Here is a 9,718-nt window from a genome sequence, read left to right as displayed (position 1 = left end):
TATAAACGCCCTTTGGGCAACTTAGAACCGGGTACCAATTCAATTGCGCAGTCGTATTCCCGGTGTGGTGGAAGTGAATCAGCTTTCTTCTTGCAAAAGAAAACACTGAAGTCCTGGGTCCAGGGTACCGGCAACAATTCTGGACTAGGCTGTATAACTCTAAGAGGCAGGGTCAAGCAGGACGTAGAGCACCCGGGACTCCAACGGACAATCTCCCCTGTTTTCCAATCAATAAGGGGGTTATGACTGCGAAGCCAGGGATATCCCAATATCAAAGGAGCAGAGGGACAAGTGATAAGATAGAAGGAGAGCTCCTCCGTATGGAGGACTCCTACAGACAACCGAACCATTGGAGTCCTAGCGAGAATCCTTCCCCCAGGCAAGGGGTTACCATCCAAACCACATGTGGTGATGCTTGATCCTAAACCTGATATGTGGAATATCAAGTGTCTGAGCCAAATGTATATCCAGGAAATTACCAGCCGCACCACTGTCAAGAAAAGCTTTCAGGTCCATGGATCTCTCAAGGAAAGTTAGACGTCCAGGGACTAATAAAGAATTGTCTGAAGAGGTAATCTGAAGACCCAAGCGCACCTCTTCACCTGCACTTAGGCTTTGGAGTTTCCCGGCTTGCTGGGACATGAACGAACTAAGTGGCCTGGTTGACCACAATACATACACAAGCCTAGTGAGCGTCTTCTGGAGCGTTCCTCAGAGGCAAACGATAAGCGCCCAACTGCATGGGTTCAGAGGAATCGGGCAAAGTGTTATCAAGGTTAGCGAAAACGTCCATAGGAGCAGAGGACTCCCGTTCAGCCTTCCTCTCTCTGATCCGACGATCAATTTTTATAACAAGTTGCATCAAGTTCTCCAGCGTGTCGGATATCGGATACTGGACCAAAGAATCTGCTCGGTGAGTCCTAAGCGAAATTGACTTCGCAATGCTGGATCGTTCCAGGCGCTATCAGTGGACCATCGTCGAAATTCCGCACAATACTCTTCCGCTGAGCGACGTCTTTGCCTCAGCGTACGGAGATGAGACTCAGCTGAGGCTACCCTATCTGGGTCATCATACAATAGCCGCAGAGCTTTAAAAAAAAAGGCATCCACTGACTGCAAAGCTGGACTTGTGGCAGGCAAAGAGAAGGCCCAAGACTGAGGGTCGCCCTGGAGTAAAGAGATGATGATCCCTACCCTCTGTTGTTCGGAAACAGAGGAACATGGTTTCAGACGAAAGTACAACTTGCAGTTCTCTTTGAAATTACGGAAGGCTGGCCTGCTTCCAGAGAATCGGTCAGGGAAATTCATCTTAGGCTCCGGTGTGTCACCAGCGGGAACTTGCTGGAGCTGCAGGTCTCTAGAAGCCCCTTCTTGGACTACCAGGCGCTGGGATAAATTCTGCACCACTTGGGAAATTGCCTGTATCTGGTTGGCCAGAATCTGGGCTGGGGACAGATTCGACTCCTCTCCGTCCATGGCCGTATGATACCAATCTTCCTTGGCAGGTTATATTGTTAGGAACTCCTAAGTGAGTACAGTGAAACTCGGGAACTACTCTGAAGGCCAGGTGTTCGCTGGAGCCCCTAGTGGTGGGGACAGACTGGGCTGCGGGCCGACCGAGGGTCGAGTGACGTATACTGACTTAAAGGAGTTCCCAGAAGTGGAGTGATTGGCGGACTGTAGTTAAGTAGAATCCTAGGTCAAAGGGTCACAGGTACAGATGCAATATCCAAAGACAAGCGAAGGGTCAAACACACAGGCAGAGAAGCAAAATCCGAAGTCCAGGCAAAAGGTCGAGGTCAGAAGAGAAGGGTCATAGGTCCAATAACAAGCAGGGGTCAAAACACGGGTAGTCAAATCCAAGGTAGCAGGAACCAAAACAGATAGCACAAGCAGGCAGCAGGACTGAGGACAGAACGCTATAAACGGCAGTGAGGCTGCAGACCTCACTGCCTTAAATACACAGAGGGACCAATCAGGGCTTGCCCCTGAAGTATACCCACTTGCAGGCTAATGCCTGCTAATTCAGCCCACAGGCTGAATTCAATCATAATTTACAAAATGCGCGTGCGCGCCCGGCTCTCTATACTACCGGGACGCCGCGCTGAAGGAGCGTCTGACCGTTGCCTTAGCAACGGTCGGGTGCTGGGCGGAAGTGACGTCCCGGTCGTCAAGGTGACGGCCGGGACGCTAGAGGAACCAGGAAGCGAGCCGCGGCGGCTCATAACAGCCTGGTCCTAATTTTCTAGCCTTTGCTCTAATATTTTCTTTACAATCTTTCCTCAAATGTCCCTTTTTAAGACAGTTAAAACACTTCAAAGATTTCTGTTTCTTTCGTCCCTTATAGTGGTTTTTATAATTCTGAGGTTGTGAATGTAGTTTTTCTAACGCCTGGATACTCAACATCCTTAACCTATCACTCTTTGCTTTTTCCTTCTTACATATATTTTTATCATGTTCTACAACATGCTCTCTAATATCATTTACCGTGAGACCTCTCCAATTAGGAAAAGAGGTTTGTATCCAGGTCCTTAGATCCTCCCGGAGGCCGTCCATTAGTACTGCAACAGCTACCTCCCTATGATGTGGAGCTACCCTTATATCTGATATCCCTGTGTACTTAATCATGGTCGCTAGAGCCCTAGAAAAATAATCAGTTGTAATCTCATTACCTTTTTGTTTGATGGTTAATATTTTGCCCCATTCCATTGTCACTGGAAAATATATGGGCAACTTTTTGATTATACGTCCAATATTATCCTGATTGTCATCCTCAGTTAAGGGTTTATCCTTCTCCAACCTACAATCCTTAATGAACTTTTGTATATCAGTATCGAGAGGAAGACAAGCACTAAACAACACTAGCCAATCTTTATTAGTAGGCTCATGTGCATTACCTAAATGTCTAATAAATTTCTGACACTTGGCCAAATCTTTTCTAGGATCAGGGAAATCAGACATAATTGTAAATAGTTACGTCTTAGTCCATGGAAAATACATTGCTACCTGTTTCATGGGAACTACACCATCTCTGTCCGCTTTCCCATTGGGAACTGCTGTTGTGCGGACAGGATATAAGCCTACCAAATCACTATGTTCTGAACTAGTTGCTGGAATCGCTGTTGCAGTACAATGAATGTCTCCCCCTTTGATAACCTTTACATTATTCTCACCAATTTCAGCCGCTGCCCCTGCCGGTGGAACCATTCCCTTGTCCGTGTATGTTACCGACATGGGCAATGGCTGAAATGACTGTGGGTACATCTTCTTCTAAAACATTACTTAAGACATCATACAACTTACTTATTACATTTTTCACATTTTTGGTATTGGCTGTACTTTCCGCCCCGACCACATTTGTCGGGGGCGCGCTAGCGCTCAGTTCTCCACGCTTTGCAACGCTCGCTTCCGGAACGCTTATTTCCGGTACGCTTACTTCCGCTGAGCACGTGCTTCCTTGCCACGTGTACCCTTTTTGTTGCCACAATTTTAAACAGTCATCATGTTCAATTCTCGTTTTTGTCGATTTAATCAACCGCACTTTATCTCTAACATTATTTAACACCTCCGAGTCAAAGCTACCTATGTTTGGGAAAGGTTTCACACACTCCCGGGTCATCTTGACCCATTTGTCGCAGTATGCCGTTGCATACGCACCGTATTTATTATACATAACATGCTTTGCCGATCCAACCGGCCATTCATTAGCCAGCACAACATCAACTGTCTCTAGCGTTTGCTTCGCATCCATTGTGAAAACAACCTATTTCTCAACGCTACATACACAAACAGGGCCTTTTTACCTGTTCTCATTTCAAACAGAACCAACTAGAGATTTTACCGGCCTCTTTAACTGTTCTCCTTTCAAACAGAGCCTATTTGTGGACGGTTTTAACAGGTACGTCCCCTTAAAAATATCAATGCCTTTTATAGTTTGAGTACTTTACCACTGTTAGCAACCGATATCAATCAAGAATATCAGTGGTTGCAGCGTATTTCCTCCCACATCTCCCAAGTCGCAATCACGGCTGCACTAAATCAACCATGCGGTCCGATCGCACCGCTTACGGATACTAACTATCAGTAAACTTTGCGATTACTATTGGGAATGCCGCGAAAACCTGTTATTCTCGCTTCAAGTATGCCATGCATACTCTGTGGTTTCTCTTTATCACCTGCTCTTTGTTAGAACAGAACACCACTCACACAAAGTTTTCTTTATATCCTGCTCACCCCTAGAGCAGAACCTTTGTTGTCAGGTCACCTTTTTTACCATGCCCCGTCAGACACACCTGAACCAAAGCGCTATCTATTTTCAATAGTTCCACGCTGCCCTAACAATACTCACTCAAGGCCCTGCCATGCGGTCCAACCGCACTGCTCAGAGACAGAGCCGTAACTAGGGTGGTGCGGGCGGTGCCGTCGCCCCGGGCGCAAACCCAAAGAGGGCGCAGCAGCCGTCCGCTACCTAGCTCTGCTGCCAGTGTTAAGAAAAGCCTTTGACTTCCGAAGTGGAACGCATATGCGTTCCACAGACAGGAAGTTACAAATACCGAACTTCCTGTCTGTGGAACGCACATTGTGAGTGAAAGGCTCAACTGCCAGCGTTGGACTGGCTTGCAGGGGGGGGCGATGATTGATCAATCACTCCGCCCTCTTCACTGGTGGGGTGGAGGAGGCTGCCGTCAGCGTGGGGGGAGGCTGGGATATAGACTGCACTCTTCAGCTGTGCGCTGCCTTAGTTAGGCACAGCACGGCTATGTACTTTTTACAGGCACAGTCATCTGTTGTTTACATGTGAATGCCCCGTCCCCGCTTCTGACCACATGTATCACAGGAGAGCTTCTGAACCTACTTCCTGCCGGCACTATTATTGAGTGGCTTCATCTGAGGTGTGCTGGGGCGCGCTGTGCAGTAGAAGTGGAAGCGTTCAGAGGCTCCTTCAGAATGAATGGGTCACTGATGTGCAAGGTATGGTCCCCCCCTTTCCTTCCCTCCATGTTTGCCAGTCTGTCTTACTGCTGCTTGTACCCTAATTTGGTTTCTCTATTGCCCCCCCCCCTGTCTCCCCTTTGTTTCTATAACAATGTCTTGAAATGCTTTGTATAAGCAGCAGTTATATATAAATGTTCAAACGTGTCATCTGAGATATACACAGTGTGCTGGACATTTATAGATCAGTCAGAGTTATTTTTTGCATGCTTTAAATAGTCATTAGGGCAGAGAGTCGGTTGTTAATTTATTGGAATCCCACCACTGTGTGTGTGTGTGTGTATATATATATATATATATATATATATATACAATTATACATATACAAATTCTTTCAGTAAAGTGCTAGACACACCCACATTAGGCTGGCCACACCCACTTGTCAAATGCCACTCCCACTTAGATGGGGGGCGCCGGTGCCCTGTCTCGCCCAGGGCACCAAAATGTCTAGTTACGGCACTGCTCAGAGATACTAGTTATCTGTGAACATCGAGATTAGTATTGGGCGCACGTGCAAAACCCTATATTCTGTTACCAGTATACATACATACCAGTATTTATGCATAACATTCGCATACACACACACAACCTTTTGTTTTCTGTACAGAAAATAAATTTACCAAACAATGGCACTATCTTTTCAGAGTTTTTACCAAGTGATTATGCATAGATAACAGACTATGATCATGACTGTTTACACGTGGCAACAATACCGGAAGTTCACATACTCTATGCAATGCAATACCCTTTAAAAACGCAAAACGACAATAAAAAGAAACATTTTTCTTTCTTGTCCCTAGATTCAAATTAGCGTTCCTTCAGTCTATGTCACAACGGACATTCGGCTTCACAACACAAAGTGAACCACAGGTCTTAAACACATTGCGTTTTTTCCCGTATGAGATGCGTCCGTCAACCCACCCTTTGTTGAGGAACCGAATACCGTAAGCGTTGCATATCTGCCGATAACGTAACTCACCTCCGAGCCCCCAAATCATTAAAGTAATTCTATCGTTTTCAAATAAGCATTGCATAGGTGATTGTATTGTGTTTCTAACACACAAAATGATTTATTTTAGCAGATGTAAATAGTCAACAATTCAATACATTATTATATTATGATACAGTACAGTACAGCCAATACCAAAAGATACATACATACCGCTGCGCTAACCACAGGCCCAGTGGACAGTAATTCAGCCTTGAATACTGGTTCAGAGTAGACTGAGCCTGGTGGGGGTGCAGCGATGATTATATATACATTCAGTGTTACACAGTGAACAATAGAGATGATGTAGCTTGCTTCTATAGGTCCAGACAAGGGTGGTTCCAGGGTAAACAGGTCATAGGCTGATTCAATCTAAGGAATCCAAAGGTGGGGATCATCTCTCCAGGGGATGTGCTCCAGTTACAATGAGTTCATTAGCATATCACATTCTGATATCAATCTGGCTATTTATTCCCTAACATCAATAACTAGAGTATGCAATATGCGATCTCTTCTGCGATGGAACCGGACAGCTGCTGATGAATAGGGGATTAGTATGATATCAGACATGACGTTTCCCATAACCTGAACCTTAGATAACACTAAAGTGTACATATAATCATAATATATAAACTAATAATAAACCAAATACTGTCTGCTCATAAATTACTGTGTAATGGATCCAATATGAATATGAATTTCATAAATAACTAAATGTTGTAATAAGAGTGTGTGCGTGCGTATTTTACCGTGCGATCGCCGTATGCCACGTGTAGCGTGGCATACTGAGTGCAATCGGCCAATAAAACAATATTAACCAATATACTTTCGTTCATCCAATTATACGACTTCGACAACACTGAAACAACATTTGCGGGGCATGTAACGATATACCAAAGACATTAGCATAAAGGGGCAGAGCTCTCACTAAAGTTAACACCGAAAGCCGCATAAAAAGACAAGGCAACACTGTCTCTTCATTCATTCCTATAAAACAAGTTTATTACCATACATAAAATTTTGAAAAAACATTTAACTTGTAAAGTGCAATGCAATAATTATTCCCTAATAATAATGTCCCTTTGTATGTAATGGAATGCTCCATTCTCTGCGGGCATCATCGCTTATTGGTCCACAGCAGACACGAACGCCCATGTCTGAGTGTATAAAATGACAGGAGCCTGTCTGGCGCTGAGGAGCGTGAAAAGATGGCGGTTGAGGAGAAGGTGTCAGTGGGGGTTGCGGGTGATGAGAAGGTGTCAGTGGGGGTTGCTGATGAGGAGAAGGTGTCAGTGGGGGTTGCAGCAATGGAGACGGAGACTGAGTCAGAGATGGTGCTGGAAGGGCCAAAAAATTATGAAAAAGTTAAGGTGGGTGATAGAGATGCTCAAGAAGAGCAAAGAGCAAAGCCAATGAGCCCAAGAGAGGTGGAGAGGATGGTAAAAGTACTGGACCAGTAGGACTACGACATTAAAAAACATGAGTAGCACGTGTAGTGATACTGTTTGAAGGACTTTATTTCATTCTAGTTTCACACGAAGCAATGCAAACGCCTGATTTGTAACATAGATTTTTTTTTTTGTCAGAACGAAGAATTAAAGATGAGAAGGCCTGTTTAGATACCACTGATACCACTAATGTAACACCTGTTATCAAACAAGAAAAAAATGATGTTGAATACCAACATATCAAAGAAGTTATACACAAAGGTATTTCAGTGAACATGTATAGACAACTAAATGCTTTGGTCACATACCTCTACCATTATAATTAACCAAAATGGTGCCTGTTTTCCAGAACATATGGAGGTTATGCCCGTTATTATTGTGATTGCGCCACAGGGACCACAACATAAAGTGATCTTGAGCAGTGTGCAAGGTGAGCAAATGAGAGTATTTCTGGTGTTGGATATAAATTACAGATATAGAAGTTTATTGGTAAACAATTTTTATTTTCTTGTTTCGTAGGTAAAGAAATCAAAGGGAATAGAAACCCAAGCGACATCAAGAAAAAAATTAAAAACCTTGAGAAAAAATTTGTTGAAATGTGTATGCTGTTTAGAACTATTCTGCCACAAACCACTAACACCTTTAAAGTGTAATACTATTTTTTTCACTTGTCATATTCTGCAATTAAAAAATTTGTACTTTTTTTTTCCCTGCAATAAAACTGTTGCATTAACACTGTGTGGTTTATTCTGGATATTTTACAAATATTAGTTAATAAAGGTTAATATGATTTTATAAGTTTAATAGTTTATAAAGGTATAAGTTTAAAAAGGGTAAATATGAATAGGTTCCCAACATAGACGCAAAGGGTAATAACACACGTTCTTTACACAACTGTAATGGTCTGCAATCAGACAGGTGCAATACACATCTATACAAAACACAGGTCTGGGATGTGCGGATATCACACCACGTGGGACAGGTACAGGCATCACAAATTTACATACACACGCCCCCCAGGTCGTGGAAGTATCGGAGGATTGTCGTGGATCGGTCGGAAATTTATACACACTACACAACGGAAAGGAGATTGGAATGAAAATATTGAAAAATATTGAATGGTACGATCAACCAAATGAGGCTACAATCGTCAATTTGGGCAGACTTTCGACCATCGTGTCAATACACACACTGGCCCGACTTTCGAACTAGTGGTCGTATGTCGGCTGGTTGAGCTGATTTATGGACAAAAACCCTGTAGTGTGTACCCAGTTTTAATGAGCATTCCCATACAACTCCATTGTATTTTATAAAGCGGTAATGCTTCTGAACATTGCAGGCAAAATATGAAGGGTCGCAAGATAGTTATCCCTGCTATAGAGCACCACTGTTTAAGATTTATGCCACCTATTTAGTTTTTTTTAATCAGTAATTGATTTTGTATGTATCCTTAAAAAATAATTAAAATCTATTACTTCAGGATTGCATACAAACTCTCTTAAAATAAAACGCAATAACATCATACTAGTATCAATGTTAAATCGCAATAAAGTGTGACATTCTTGTAAACCAGAACCCTGAATAAAGTCTTGAAAGCCCTGTCTCATACCTATGTATTAATATGTTATCTCTTATATTTTAGTTTTTGTGACTTGTGAAAAATAAGTTTTGATGATCCAGATTTCTTCACTGCAGCTATTTTATAGCTAAATACACTCTGCAATTTGTAATCTAGTAGGACTGAAATATTTTTGGACCTGATACAGTTTTGTTTTACTTGCCAATTCACTAGCTATAACATTTCTGTAAGAGTACCCCAAAGTGTTCTGAGTTATGACATTCTGTCATTTAAAAAAAAAGAAAGAAGTTGTAGAACAGATTCTAGTTTGCACAGTTATTACAGAAAAATGAGTGTGAAAGAATTTAGATTCTGTGTATCTTTGCAGCCTTTTTTGGTCTTGCTTACAATTGAGCTGATGCAGAGTGGGAAGTATGCCAGTTTTATGTAGAGTATCTTGTGAGAAATCGTTCTGTGAATGCTCAAAAAGTGCGTCCACGCATAAGTGCCATTGCCGATGCACTGGCATTTCACCCTTTTGCACCTTAAAATGTGGGACAGAGGAGGGAAAGGGTGATCTAAAATAGGGCAAGTAAAGTAAAGAGTGTTTGCGCTAATGCGGATCATGTACACCTGTATAAACATGCCTATACGCTTGTCAGGAGGCATATCTTTCGCACTTGCTACAGGACAGATGCAAAGACACAGTGATGATGTTGACACATCTCGAGA

The sequence above is a fragment of the Mixophyes fleayi genome, chromosome 2 (genome assembly GCF_038048845.1).
Source record: "Mixophyes fleayi isolate aMixFle1 chromosome 2, aMixFle1.hap1, whole genome shotgun sequence".
NCBI classification, from domain to species: domain Eukaryota; kingdom Metazoa; phylum Chordata; class Amphibia; order Anura; family Limnodynastidae; genus Mixophyes; species Mixophyes fleayi.
This window is presented reverse-complemented; position numbering follows the sequence as displayed.